Below are 15,865 nucleotides of genomic sequence, written 5' to 3' on the forward strand. Positions count from 1 at the left end.
TATTTATTTTTATGTGGTGCTGAGGATCAAACCCAGAACCTTACACGTGCTAGGTAAATGCTCTACTGTTGAACCACAATCCGAGCCCCAAAGTAACTCATTTTTAAACAGCATTTCCAATAAGGCTTTAATTCTGAATAATTATAAGGTATGTGGACAACTATGACCTTTAACTTTTGATTTTGGTTATATCCTGCATTTGAAAACAAAATAACAACAAAAATAAAAAGGAAGAAACAAAAAGCACACCAGCAAAGACAGCTCTCTTTTCTTCTTGGAGTACCAAGTGTACAGATTGCGAGACTATGACATAGAGAACTATAGCATCAGGGTCCTGCAGACTACTGACTGCCAGGGAAAACCGGTTCTTCCTTCTCTGTATGTCCTCGTCATGCTAGTTTCATCCATTGGCTATAAAATAAGAGGCAGAATCTTCTAAAAATAAGAGAATTTTCTTCCCAATTCTGTCAAGTATTTTGGAAGTTTCAGACTTCTTAAAAAATCCATGCCATTTGACCCAGAATTTTGATCTTTCTCTGTGATTGTATTTTAAAAATATAATTTAGCCAGCGTGGTGACACTTACTTATAATCCCAGCAACTCAGGAATCTGATACAGGAAGATTTCAGGTTCAAGGCCAGCCTCAAAAACTTAAGTTTTTTTAAAAGTCTTATGCAACTTAGTGAGACCTTGTCTTAAAACAAAAAAAAAAAATGCAAAGGGCTGGAGATGTGGCTTAGTGGTTAAGCTCCCCTGGATTCAATCCCCAATACCCCTCCCCAAAAAGGATATGATTTAATCAGAGATATACTTGAGAGATTATGTTTAAAAAACATAACTTATAATAAACCAAACTCAAAATGACTTCAATGTCCAGTGACAAGTGAATGTTTAAATAAACCAAAAGATTCAGTGAATTATTTAATGCCATGTTTTCAAGAAGATTACAACAGAGAAAATTCTCACATCATGTTAAATAAATAATAATGCAAATTTAATTTTTTTTCCTTTTTCCCTCACATCTTCTTATCTTTTCAATATATATGTATCTCTCTCAGAAACATATCAAAACATTCACAATGTTTCCTTTTCATACTTTTCCCATTTTTTTAAGATTTAAAATATGAGCATTCATCATGTTTATGATCAGGAGAAGAGTTAGCAGTGATTTAAAAAAAATCTCTCTACATTTACCTATATATTTATTCTGATAGGAACATAACATCTCTGGGTCAGAAACAGATTATTTCCCCATATCATCTTGGCAGGATTACCTCCCCTCACCTCAATACCTTGTGGGAGGACCCAATGAGAGCCTAATGCATGGGGGTTTCTTCATAGAAAAACAAGCCAATATTTTATAGGCTTTAATATATTTTTACATTTTGACCCAGTAATTTATGTTCTTTGACATTTACTGAAGAAAAATAAAAGCGTACATTCACACAGAGACTATGCATACTAGACTTATTCATGAAACAAGCACACTATTAAAAAATAATTTATTAAATTATGAATGAATAAATTGTGGCATAGTCAAGTAATGCAATTCTATTTAGCCTTTAAATAAATAAGCCACCAACACTTACAAAAACATGGATAAATCTCAAAAGCATTATAGGGAGAAAAAAAGTAAAATTAACATTTATACTGCATGATCCCATTTGTATGAAATTCTATAAAAGGTAAAGTGAATCTCTGTTGACAGAAAAGAGATCTGCAAACACCTGGAGTTGGGATTTGGGGTAGTGGTTCAAATGCAAAGGGCCACCACTGAATAGTTTTTGAGTGATAGAAAGTTTCTATATTGGGGATGGAGAGCTGATTACACAGGCCTGATTGTACAAACTGTACAATTAAAATGGGTGCCTTTTTTTGGAATATAGCTTATATTCTAACAAATTTTATTTTAAAAACATTAATATGAAATAAAGTCACCTGCATGGGTTACATTATCCTGTGAGGGGTACAAGAATAATTATCTCATTTATCTTTCAGAAGAGGGAAATGAAAGGCAGAATTATTACTATTCTTCCACAGGAAAAAAAACCAAAATGAAATAAGACAACATACACACATACACATGCACACATGATAAATAAATAAAGAGAAGCCTAGTAGACCACCATTTTTCCAGTATTGTTTTCCAGCAATCTCTGAGCTACTCTCTCTGGTTGACTGGAGTTGCAGAACCAGAAGGCAGAAACTGAAAGTCAACTGTATTGATAATAGGAGGGACAAACAGCAATAGCAGGAGGCAAGGAATCTATATTGTTGATATCTCAGTGTTGATAATACATGCAGCCCCTAAACCACATCCATTCCTGCCTTGTTGAATTCCTAGCATGACCAGCCTGCTAACTTAATTTTTTACTTTCCCTCAGTTGTGTTGTTTCACTCATTCAACCATTTATATATTTTCTTATGCCTGAGACTAAAGAAAAGTAATGCATTTACAATGATTTCCTCCTATCCTGTGGCATAAAAGTAAAACAAAATAAAAAAAACCCACCAAGCAAAAACACCCTTTGCACATTTAAAGACATTAAAGAAATTTGACTTATGGTTGAGACGGGTGGATTTGTATATGAGTTATCAGAAATCCACATGTTTGGGGCTAGAGAATATAACTCAATGGTAGAATACTTGCCTAGCAAGTCCCTGTTCGATTCCCAGAACTGGGGTGGTGGTGGGGGGGGTGGGAACCAGTTCCTAGAAATTATACTTCCAGAATGGTATAATAATGATCTCTGAAAATCTACTCCTTCACAAAATCAAGGATAACACTGGCAAAAATTCTCAAAATTGGACTTTTCCAATTTCTTTTCAAAATTCTGGAAATTAAGCAAAAGATTACAACAATACAAGGAGCATTTATTCCAGAAAAACAGATGCATCTTGGTAAGAAAAGAGAGTTTCATGGTATTTCCACTTACCCTATTCACATTCCTGAGCCCTCAGTTCTGTGGTGTCCTTTAAAAACAATTGACTCTCAGTCACAGCCACCATGAAATTCAGCAGCCTGGGTGCCACTGAAAAGAGCAGAACAGGTTTGGATTTTCCAAGAAATTTCATCCTCATAGAATAGTCATTATTTAACCTTTTGAAAGTTCCCTGGAAACCCTACCTCTCGATTTGTCATTTTTCGACCTGACTTTGTGCTTGCTCATTGTGAATTTAAACATTTCTTCAGAGACGTTTGTCAAAAATAATCAGGGGCAATTGTTTAATATGACAGATGCCTGAGTCAGGGATAACAGTTGGGGGAAAATAATATTTTTTCTTTAATAATTTTGGAGGCCAGAAAATCTGAAGTCTAGAGGTTGGCAAGTTTGAGTCCTTCTGGATTCCTTCTTATGAGGGAGAAACTGTGTCATTACCTCTTTCCTAGTTTCTAACTTTTGTCAGCAATCTCTTGTGTTCTTTGACTTGAAGCCGCATCATTCCAATATTGAATTTTGTTATCCCGTGGCCTTCCTTCCTATGTATCTCCCTGTCTCTTCACATGACATTTTTATAAGAACACCAGTTGTTCAACTTAGGGTCCACCCTAACCCAGTTTAATATCATCTTCACAAATTATAACTGCAAAGAAAATGTTTCCAAATGAGGTTCTATTCTGTGGTTCCAGGCAGACAGAGCATTCAACCCACTATAAGAGACCTTACTTCTGTAAAAACAGATAGTCATGTTCATATACATAGCTGTGTGCATGCCCAGGAAGTCTGTGACAAACACTTAAATCTCTATTATGGTTTGAATCTGGAATGCCCCTCCCCATGTGTGAAAGATTTGGTCCCCAATGCAGAAATGTCTGAAGCTGGGGCTTTGGGGAAGGTGTTGGTTCATGAAGGCTCTCACTTTGACTGTGGATTAATTCATTTGATGGATTAATAATTGAAAATAGCTTAATGGGAGGAAGTAGAAACTATAGGCAGATGAGGCCCAGTTGGAGAAAGCAGGTCACGGGGGCTATGCTCATGGGATTACATCTTCTCTTCAGCTCACTCCTTTTTCTTTCTCTTTGCTTCCTGCCTGCCGTCAGCTGAGAAGCCTTCCTCCCGCCTCCATGCCCTTCTATCATGTTGTTCTGCCTCACATCAGTTCCAAATAGTGGATCTAGCCAACCATGGATTGAAACCTCTGAAACAGTGAGCCCAAATAAGCATTTTCTTCTCCAAATTGTTTGTTTCAGGTGTTTGGATCACAGTGATTAAAAAAAAAAACAAAACAAAAAAACTAAACTAAACTAACACAGTCTCAGGATTATCTTGTAGTTCTGCACAAACAAGAAGTAAATACTGATGTGGAGAACACCTATCTTCCAGAACATCAGAATTGTTCCCAACCACATACACAGAACCCTCAGGACAGGCCAGAAGACTTTTTTGTTTCAAGACATTTAAGGAAAAATGTCTAATCATAAATTAATCCTAAAGTAAAATAAGCTACGATTCCGTAGCGATGGACAAAAATGAGTACACATTTTTTAGAATTAATTCAGCAAGAATAATGAAAAACAAAACAAACTCTGGGAAGGAAGAGTAGTAACTTCCAGCGTTACCACATTAAAGTATTTAAAAATATTCAGATTTTAAAAATGAACAAGATTGAAGAAATCAGGAAAAAAGATGAGGGGAAAAAAACTGCCAACAGAAAATACTGCTGAGAGAGGAACCCCATTGAATTTACTAAGTAAACTTTAAATTAGCTACTATAAAGTTAACAAAATAATATCTAAAGAACTAAAGAAATATGTAAGAAGGCCTCACCAAATTGAGCTTATCCAGTCTGAAGAATAGAGATTACAGAAAAAGGGACAGAGAATCAGAGACCTGTGGGACATCACCAAGTATAATAATGTAAGCATAATGAGAACCCCAAGTAGAGAGAGAAAAAATTTTAAAGAAAAAAAATAACAGCAAACTACTTAAACTTGATGTAAAACATTATTCTATAAACCCAAGATGCTCAAAAACTCCAAGTCAGAAAACTAAAAAAAGATGCAAATTTAGATACATCATAATCATACAATTTAGGTCAAGAGCAAATTTCAAAATGGGCAAGGGAAAAAAGACTCACCTCATATGGGGCATCTTCAATAAAATTAACAAGGGACTTTTCTTTAGAAACCATGGTATGATGTATTTCAAGTACTGAAGGAAAAAAAAGACTGTCAACCAGAAAATTCTGCATCAAGTAAAACTATCTTTCAAAAGTAAAGAAATTAAGATATTTTTATATAAACAACATCTGTGAGAATTCTTTGCTATCAGATTTATCCTTTCACAAATACTAAAGGGAGTCCTTTGGGCTGAAATGAAAGTACACTAGACAATAACTCAAATTCATGTGAAGAAATAAAGTACACTGGCAAAGATAACTGGTCTTATTTAAGGGATAGTTGCTGAAAACAACAATTAGGAAACCATTTTGATAAGCTCATCATTAAGAAGGTGTAATTTGTATGACAATAATAGTACAAGAGAAGAGGAAAGAGAATGGAGCTATAGAGGTACAAATGTTTTACATACTATTGGAATTAGTTGATATTATTTCAAACTACATGGTTATAAATTAAGATTTTAATTCTATTCCCCCAGTGCAACTACTAAAATCAACTCTCAAAGTGAAACAATGAAGAAACTAAACTTGTGCATTAGAAAATATGTACCACAAAAGAAGGTAGTATTGGAAAAACAGAGAAACAAAAAATGCTATTAGATATATAGAACAAATAGCAAAATGACAGATGTCAATCCTACATTATCCACAGTTATATTAAATATGGATTGACTAAACATTCTAATCCAAAGACAACAATTGGCAGAATGAATTTAAAAGTCACAATTTGACCATATGCAGTCTATAAAAGACACATTTTTGATTCAAAGTTATGAAAAGAATGTGAAAAAATACCATGTAAACTGTACCAAAAATAGACTGAAAATTGTCATATTAGTATCAGACAAAAAATTTAAATGAAAAAATTTTTTATTAAAGATATATAAAATTTTATAATGATAAAAGTGACTTCTGCTATAAGACATAGCTATAACAAACATACATGCACTTAAACCAGAGCCCTAAATACATGCAGCAATAGAATTGAAAAGAGAAATAAATAATTCAACCATAATAACTGGAGGAGACTACAATACCCCAATTTTAATAATGGACACAACACCTAGGTAGAATATCAACAAACTTGTAGAAGACTAACAGTGAACCAATAAGATATTAACAGACATCAACAGAATACCATAAACGACAGTACAGTACACCTTCCTCTCAAATATACAAAGAGCTTTCTGCGAGATAGACTATAGGCTAAGTATAATTAAAGTCTTAATATATTTATAAGTATTGAAATTACATGAAGTATGTTCCCCAAACACAATGGAATAAAATTTAATACTAATAACAGAAGGAAATTAAGGAACCCCACAAACATGTGGAAATTAAAAAACACCTGAATGACTAATGAGTCAAAGAGAAAAATCCCAGGGCAAATAGAAAACATAGAAGAATCTAAAAGAAAACACAACATCTCAAAATTGAGATGCAAGTAAAAAAAATTGGAATTTTTTTACATTTGTAAATGCCTTTATGAACAAAGAATGAATCCTAAATCAGTAACCTAATGTCTCACCTTGAGGAACTAGTAAAACAAGAGAAAATTAAAACAAACATGAGTGTAATTAGGGAAATAATGAAAATTAGAGTGGAAAAATTAGGAAAAATTAAAGAATTGTTAGAAAAATTTAAATGGGGGAGGTTCATTGAAAAGATCAACAAAAATGACTAACCTTTACCAAGGCTAGTGAAGAAAATTAGAGAAAAGGTTCAGATTACTAAAATCAGGAATGAAAAAATGGGGTATTACTATCAATCTTTCAGAAATAAGAAGGTTCATAAGAAAATACTATGTACAATTATATGCCAACAAATTAGATAATTTAGGTGAAACTGGCAAATACTAGGAAGACACAAACAAATGAAAGAAACTTGAAAAAAATAAAAATTTAAATAGATTTATATATCAAGTAGAGAGGTTGAAAAATCCACAGCTACACACCCACACACCCTCACACCCTCACATTCTCATACATACGCATGCAGAAACACCAGGCCCAGATGATCTCACTGGTGAATCTACCAATGTTTAAATAAGAATCAACACTAATCCTTTGCAAACTCCTCCTAAAATAGAAGAGGAAACATTACTCATTTATGAAGCTAGGATGACCATGATAATCAACACATCACAAGAAAACTATAGACTAATATCCTTTATGAATATAGATGCAAAGATCCTTAACAAAACATTAGTAAAACATAAGTGAGCAATGTATCCAAAGGATTACACATCATGACCATGTGGGATTGATCCTGGAAATTATATGAAAAACAATCAAGGTAATACACCATATTAACAGAATAAAAATAAAACCAGTTGATTCTCTCAGTAGGCACAAGGAAAGCGTAAGAGAAAATCTGATATCCTTCTGTGATCAAAATAGTCAACAAACTAGGAATAGAATGGAAGCTTATCAGCTTCACAAGGAGCATCTGCTAAAAAACCACAGCTAACATTGTACTTAATTGTAAGACTGAAAAAACTTTTCTCTACAATGAGGAACAAGACAGGATGTCCACCCTTGCTAGATCTATTCAACATTGTATTAGGGGTTTCAGTTAGGACAGTTAGGAAAGGAGAAAAAAAATGACACACCAAATGAAATGGAAGAAATAAAACTAGCTTCATTCCCAGATGACATAATCTTGCATATAGAAAATCTTTAGGAATTCACCAAAAAATCTTTATTCAAATTAATGAATAAATTCAGCAAGGTTTCAATTACCTAATCAATATATAAACATTAGTCAAATTTTATCAACTAGCAATTGACCATCTGAAAATAAAACTAAGAAAATAACTTCATTTGCAATGGCATCAAAAACAATCAAAGATTTAGAAAGAATAAAATATTTAGAAATAAATTCAGTAGAAAAGTAAAAAACATAAAACATGAAATGTTGAAGGAATATAAAAAAGATCTAAAAATAAATGGAATGATACCAATATTCATCGGTTAGAAAATATGATACCATGAATATGGTAATACTTCTTGAAGTGATCTAAGGAGTAAAGCATCTTTATTGAAATTCCTGCTAAATTTCTGTAAACATTCACAAACTGATCCTGAAAGTAATTTAAAAAAAATTAAAAACTCAGAATACCTTCTCTTTCCAAGAAGAACAAAACTAGAGGACTCACATTTTATGATTTTAAAACTTACTACAAAGCTACAGTGATCAAGACAGTATGGAATCAAACTGAGAGAAAAAAAAAAACCCTCACATTTTTGGCCTTTGATTTTTGACAAAGAAGCCAAGATAATTAAAGGAAGGAAAAATTGGGTTTTTCAACATATACAACTGGGTATCCATATGTTAAAGAATGAAGTTGGTCCCTTTCTTCATATCATATACAAAAATGAAAATGGATTAAAATGTAAATAGTAGAGCTAATGTAAAATTATTAAAAGGAAACAGAATTAGGTGTAAATCTTTGTGAGCTTGGATTTGACTGTAGTTTCTTTTATGTGATCGCAAAAGCAGATAGGTTGAACTTAATTAATATTAAAAACTGTTGTGTTTCTAAGGTTTCTAACAAGAAAGTGGAGAAACACTTCACAGAGTTAGAAAAAACATTCACAAATGTATATATTTCTGTTTTAGTTACCTTTTGTTTGCTGCTGTAACTAAAGGATCTGACCAGAACAACTGTGAGAAGGAAAAGTTTATTAGAAGAGTCATGGTTTCAGAGTTGTTAGTCTGTAGAAGGCTGGCTCCATTCCTCAGGGCTGGAGGTGAGGCTGAACATCATGGCGGGAGAGTGTGGTGGAAAGGAAGCAGCTCACATCACTGTGATCAAGAAGCAAAGAGAGAGACTCTAGCTCCAGATACAAAATATATACCCTATAGCTACGCCCCTAATTAACCGCTTCCTCTAGCCACACTTCATTGCCTTTAGTTACCACTCAGTTAATCCCATCACGGATTAATTCACTGATCGGGTTAAGACTCTCACAATCCGATCATTTCTCCTCTGAAGCTTCTTGCATTGTCTCACACAGAATCATTTGGGGGACACCTCACATCCAAACCATAACATCATATATATATATATTTAAACATTTATATCATATAGATATGATAGAGAACTGGTATCAAGAATATATAAAGAACTCTTGCAACTCATCAATAAATAGATAACTCAATGAAAAGTTGAACCAATGACATTAAAATGGGTATTAGCACATGAAAATATTCTTGATTTCATTAGTCATTAATACAAATACAAATCAAAACCTCGATGATATACTAATAATGTTGTATCTTTAGGACAGTAAAATGAAAAATATGGACAATTAACAATCAAGAAAGTAGAGTCTGGAATTCTCATACATTGTTGATAGGAATGTATAATGAAGCATCTATTTTGGGGAACAAGGTTGACACTTAAAGCTAAACACAGTTGCCTTTTGACCAAATAATCCCACTACTAAGTATATACTCAAAACAATTAAAAACAGAGTTGGCTCAAGCGCTCAGTCACCACCTTTACAGGGCAGTGCTGCCAGATGCCGGGATGCACTTTTGTGCTCCTTGCCATAGCACACACACCATGACAAAGAGTGAGAAGTAGTCCTTCACCCAGAGCCTGGCCAAGTGGAAGCTGTTCATCTACAACTGGACCACCAGAGGCTTCCTGGGGTGTACCACCAGGAACTGGGTTCAATCTGGGTTTAATCTCATTCTTCTAATATTTAATGGGCCCTGGCTGCACTCTTCTCATTCATACGGTGGCAATGCTTCAGACTCTGAATGAGGAGGTTCCAATATATGGTGATATGATTCCTAGTGTAAAACTTATGGTTCTTCCAAAACCAGTGACTACGTTGGAATACACAGTCCATCCGATCCAAGTTCCTAGGAAGGGTATGTTAAAGACCTTAAGAAGTTTCTAAAATCATCTTCTGTGGAAGAACAGAAGAATCTTGGAGTCTGTCCTGATGGAGTACTTTTTGAACAGAAGGGTCCAGTTGATGTTGCATGTCAGTTTCCTATTACTTTAAGCATGCGATGGTATTAATGATCCTGATTTTGGCCATTCCAAAGGAGAACCTTGTACTTTTGTGAAAATGAACAGAGATGAAAACATAGCAATTGTAGAAATGTATCCTAATCTTGAAGATATAGACTTAAAGTATTTTCCATAATATGGCAAAAAAAAAAAAAACCTGTTTGTGGTTATCTACAGCATTAGTTGCTCTCCAGATCATCTTTGGATCTAATTGTACCAGAAATGAATAACAGTTGAGTGCAAAATGGATGAATCACCCCACTTAACAAATAAGGATGATTATGGCCAGTTTTGGAGATGAGTTGTGTTCAAAATCATAGCATGAGCATAGTATGAGTAGGAGGACTCCACAGAATAAATGTGTTGTCTGTCTTCATTTTGAATCAGCTGAACCTGCCATTCGAGAATTATGAGACCACTTTGGAGAGAGGTGTGTGACATAAGACACTGGGGTAACATTGTAAGTGTGCTTCATGTCCTCTGATGTAACTGCCTGTTAACTCTGCTGCCCTGAGCCAGTCAGTGTACAGACACCTGATAGGGGCCAGTAAACTTCTGATTCTGAACATGTAGGATGGGGGTCCTCTTTTTATGTGGTTTAATTGCAAAATGTCTAAAGCTTAAAATGCTGAGCTAGGTAAACATTTTATGGATTTAACACTGCTTAATTTTCATATCTTGATGCCAACAAAGTTTTAAGTATAAAATGGTACCTAGCCACCATCAAGTGACATTATAGCTGTAAACAATGTGTATGAAGAAATTCTGTGTGTGAGTAGGAAAAAAATAGAGGTGAATCTTAAAATGTTATCTTGGAAAAAAATTAAAAACATATGTCCATAGGAAGAAAAAATAGGTTCAAAAACATTCATAGCATCATTGCTCTTAATAGCACAAAAGTGGAAATAACCTTCATGTTTATCAATTGATAACACATGAGCAAGATGTAGTAGATCCATACAATGGACATGGACATTATTTGGTCATAAAAATGAATGAGGTACTTATTCGTGTCACCGCAGGGATGAATCTTGAAAACAGCAAATTCTGAAATAACTAGTGATGGTAGGATGGCTTTGTGACTTATGTTAAAACTAGTGACGTGTACATCTAAAAAAGGGTGACTTTAAGATACATGAATTATATGTTAATTTTTAAAAAGTTAACACTCATCCTTTCTCCTGGCTTGTGCATGGAAAAGTCTGACTTCCTCTTCCGGAGTTAAGTGAGAAAGCAAGATTTTCCATGTCACTGGTACTTCACGGAGATAAGGAAGAAGTCAAAAAGGAGGCCATATTTCAGCACATTGCCAATAGAACCTGGAAAGAGCAGGAGAGAATTTAGAGCAAATTGCCTCTGTAGTGGCATCTTACATAACTCAGCCCAAACTGTAGCCCTGTGGTTTTATACCACCTTTCCTTTATGGAAAGGCTGAGACAGCCTTGCCCTCCCTCTCCAGTGCCTCCCAGGAAAACACCTGGTGATTTCGGAAATTGCCTGGGGATCTTGTCAAAGTGCAGATTCTCAATGAGTAGATCTGGACAGAGCCTGAGTTGCTGCATTTCTTCCCAGTACCCCTGGGATGGTGCTGCTGTTGCTGTTGCAGGGAACACACTTTGAGATGTAAGGCTCAGGGCAGCCTGCAAACAGGAATTCTGCTTATCACACTTTAGAAGAGAAGTGTGGACCAGGTTTTGAAGGAAGAGCAGATGCATTATTTACCAGGGCAGGGAGTGATATTCCTGGTAATTGAATGGAACAGCTCAAAAGTGGAGCTCTATAAGACAAGTGCAAATGAGTCTTAGGCAAACTGGTTCAACTGTACTAGAGATAGAGACATAATGGTGGAAAGAAAGAAAGAGGAGATCAAGGAACTTCAGTAGTCTTTGTATGACATTTATACGGGTCCCCCTCAGCCATCAATTTTGAGACTGTGCCTGCTCTGCATCACAGTTGGTCCGTGAACTCTTCATAGATGTCCTCCCAGCCATGCAGTCCAAGAGGAGATTCTGAGGCTAAACACATTTATTTATTTGACTTAATTTTAAAATGCTTACTTTTCTTCTTAATATAGGACACATGATTCCTGCGCTTTTAAAAATGGTTCCATGTCATGAGGTTTAGGATTTTGTAAAAAAAAAATTTGGTCTTTGAAATGATGATTTCCAATGCTGACTGTGCATTTGGGTGATCTGAGAAGCTTCTTAGAAATTTCAGTGACCAGGCCTCATCCCTGGATACTTTGATTTGGCAGACCTGAGACAGGGACTGGGAAGCAGTATTTTTAAACAGCTCCCAGGTGATTTGAATGTGCAGCACCTGCTCTCTGATCATTATCTGACCTGACTCTCCCAGCAATGGGCTGCCCAGAGGGGTAAACACTGAGCTTCCATGGCTCAAAGAGTCAAAGGTATAAATTATTATCTGTGCCTGACAGATTTCATTAAAATGTGCTTACAGACTCTATAGCAGTGGTCAATAGTTGTCTGTGAAGCCATAAATAGGCCCACTACCCACAAGGAATTAGCTCATAAAACTCACACTTGCAATTTTTAAAGATGAACATTGACAATTTATAAGAAACACCAAGGAAGTAAATGAATCTGGCATTTTAGAGGAGTTTTCTCCTCCTTAAAAATATTGGATCAGTTGCTTTGAATCCATTTGGAAAGAAGCTTTGGCTTAAGAGGTATGGGGCTTTGGCAAGAATCAGAGAAGCCCAGACAGCCACGCAGACAGCTAGTTTTGGTATTCAAGAGCTTTCATGAAGGGCTTTATTTTATTTTTGTATCTTTCAAACTAATTCAATTATTTTCCTTTTTCTTAGTTGTTGGAGGATAATTTTTTAGACTTAGTTTTAAGAGTATAGTTCCATAAATGAGTACAGTTCTACAAGTGTATCCAACCGTGTAAATATCATCCCAATCAAGATATTGGACATTTCCATCATTCCAAGAAGAACTTTCTGAACTTTGCAATCAGTTCCTCCCCACCTCTGCCCTAGGTAACTCCACTGGTCTCTTTTCATCTAAGTGAAGCCAAAAATATATACTTTTGTATGTCAGGCTTGTTCACTCAGCATAATATTGTTGAGGTTCATTTATGTTATTGCATGAATCAGTTGTTTGTGTTCTAATTTTTATTATTAAATAGTATTGTGGATGTACCACAGTTTTTGATTTTTAAATTTTTTAAAAAATTTATGTTTGTTCTTTTTAGTTATACATGACAGTTTATTTTTGTATCTTTGAAACTAATTCAATTATTTTCCATTTTCTTAGTTGTTGGAGGATAATTTTTTGACATGTATTTTGACATATCATATATTCACTTCCCATTCTTGATATATCACTGTTTTGTTTTATGTTTTAAATTGTTTTACCTGTTGGTCATTTGATTTAATTTTAGTTTGAAGCTAGTATAAATAAAGATGTAAGGAGATTTATTTACAAGTCTGTTTGTGGAGCTATGTTTTTATTTCTTTTACATAAACAACTGAAAGTGTTATTGTTAGGACACATGTCATGTGGGTCAGATGATTAATTTATAAGAAACTCAAATTGATTTCCAAAGCTTTTTCATTCCCACCAATAATGGAAGACAATACCAGTTGCTAAAGATGTTTAGTAATATATACCAACACTTGTATTGTGTGCCTTTTAAATCTTAGTCATTCTGCCTGATTTGTAGTGATATCTTATTGTGATGTTATATTCCATTTTCCTGATTACAAAACAAAACAAATGTCAAAAGACAAAACAAATGTCAGCCCCACCTCAAACCATACATGAATATTAACTAGAAATGAATTACAGACAAAAATGTGTGTGACCCTGAGGGTAGGAACATATTTCTCATGAAACTCATAAAAAAGCACATGAGTATGAGAGAGAAAAAGTGATCATTTGAATTTCATCAAAACTTAAATCTTCTGCCATTTGAAATATAACATTAATTATGTTTTGAAAAAGTCACAGACCAGGACACAATATTTCAATGAACACATTTAGTAAAAACCTTTTATCCAGAATATATAAGCAATATGTAGAACTCAAAAACGGAAAATAAATGCATTAATAAAAAGGAAGATAAAAATATTGCATGGGTCCTTTAAAATTTATACATAATTTTACATAAGTGCATAAATTTGATCATATGCCTTAAAAAATCGTCTTTATTATTACAATTTTGTTTGTTTCTACTTCATCTCCTTATTCTACTTATATTAATACCTAGCCTTAATCCCCTGGGCACTGATGGTAACAAGCTAGAAGTATTTCTCTACTAATTTAGTCATATGTCACACACAAAAACACTTCTTGTCCGTTTCAGTAACAAAATGAGAACATGCTATATTTACATTTCTACATCTTGTTCTTTTCCCTCCAAATTCTTCCTATTGACATTGACCCATTCATGGTGTATGTGTATGTAGTATGCATTTACCATAAACTAGTTAGCCATTTCCTTTTCTTCAAATTTCTCCACTCAGTAAAGCAATAAAACTTTTTACATATATCTTTACTTCTTGAAATTTTATTTTTGAGACTGGAATTTCTGCCAGATTTTTTTTTTCCTTAAAAGACAATGCTCTTTTCCCACATCTCAAACAGTGATTGATTAGGAACAAAAAAATCTGGTGCTAGATGACTGGGATTCAATTTCTAGCTCTGCCATTTGTTAGCTGTGCCACCTTGAACCTGAGATCGCACATCTGTAAAAGGGGAATAATAACCCTTGTCTCATTCAAATGAATTAACACCTGCCTAGCATTAGTGCCTGGCATATAGGAAGTGCTGCAGAATTGTTAGCTATGCCTAAATTCATTTCACAAATGTTGAATAAACACCTACAGATTTTTTTATAGACTCCAGGGGTATAATAGCAACTAAAACTGACAAAAATATCACTCTCCCCATAGGACTTTCATTCAGCAGAAAAATCTATTAGTAGGGTTTATAGTATAAAAATACTTTTGTTGTTCTAATAAACTATTCAACTTACTATTTCTTTTGATTTGCATTTTCCTGGTTAGAGGTGCATTTCACTTGTAAATTTGATGCTTTGGTTTGTACATCTACATATTAATTAGGTATGTATGTATGAATTAGGCATTTCCTCACTGAGACCAAAGGACCTGAGTAGTACAACTTAGAGGAGGAAAAGTTCATAGTCCTTGAGATCCAGTCCTTGGTTGGTGGCCTCCATTGCTCTGAAGAAGTAAAAAGGAACATCATGGCTCAAGGGCAGAGTAGAGGACAGCTTCTCACCTCCTGGTAGCCAAAAAGCACTGAGAGAGGGAGGAGCCAGGGGGATGAGCTATAACCCCCAAGGGCACATTCCCAGAGACCTACTTCATCTAGCCCCACCTACCCACAATTACCTCCTAGTATAGGCACCCTTTCAAATTTTTAATCCATCAAATGGATTAATCCACTGATTAGTTTACAACTTTCATAATCTAATCATTTCATTTCTGAACATGCCTGTATTATCTGTCACATGACCCTATTAAGGGGAAACCTCATATTCAAACCACAGCCATGTATTTTTATGTAATTTTTAAATCCATTCCTTAAATTTTCAGTTGTTTCTCTTCTGTATGAATGTTAATGATTTTCAGTGTGTTACTAATCCTTTTTACATAAGTCTAAGGAGTGTCTATTAACTTTGTGGATAGCATCTTTTGTCATGGGAAATTGTTTTTCGTTG

General features: G+C 34.6%; 1 pseudogene; it reads left to right on the forward strand.

The window, feature by feature from the left end:
• Nucleotides 1–9,694: 9,694 nt before the first annotated feature.
• On the forward strand, nt 9,695–10,454 carry LOC113182201 (sodium/potassium-transporting ATPase subunit beta-3 pseudogene; annotated as a pseudogene).
• The last annotated feature ends 5,411 nt before the right edge of the window (nt 10,455–15,865 follow it).

The sequence above is a fragment of the Urocitellus parryii genome, chromosome 9, assembly GCF_045843805.1.
Source record: "Urocitellus parryii isolate mUroPar1 chromosome 9, mUroPar1.hap1, whole genome shotgun sequence".
In the NCBI taxonomy this organism is placed as follows: Eukaryota; Metazoa; Chordata; class Mammalia; order Rodentia; family Sciuridae; genus Urocitellus; species Urocitellus parryii.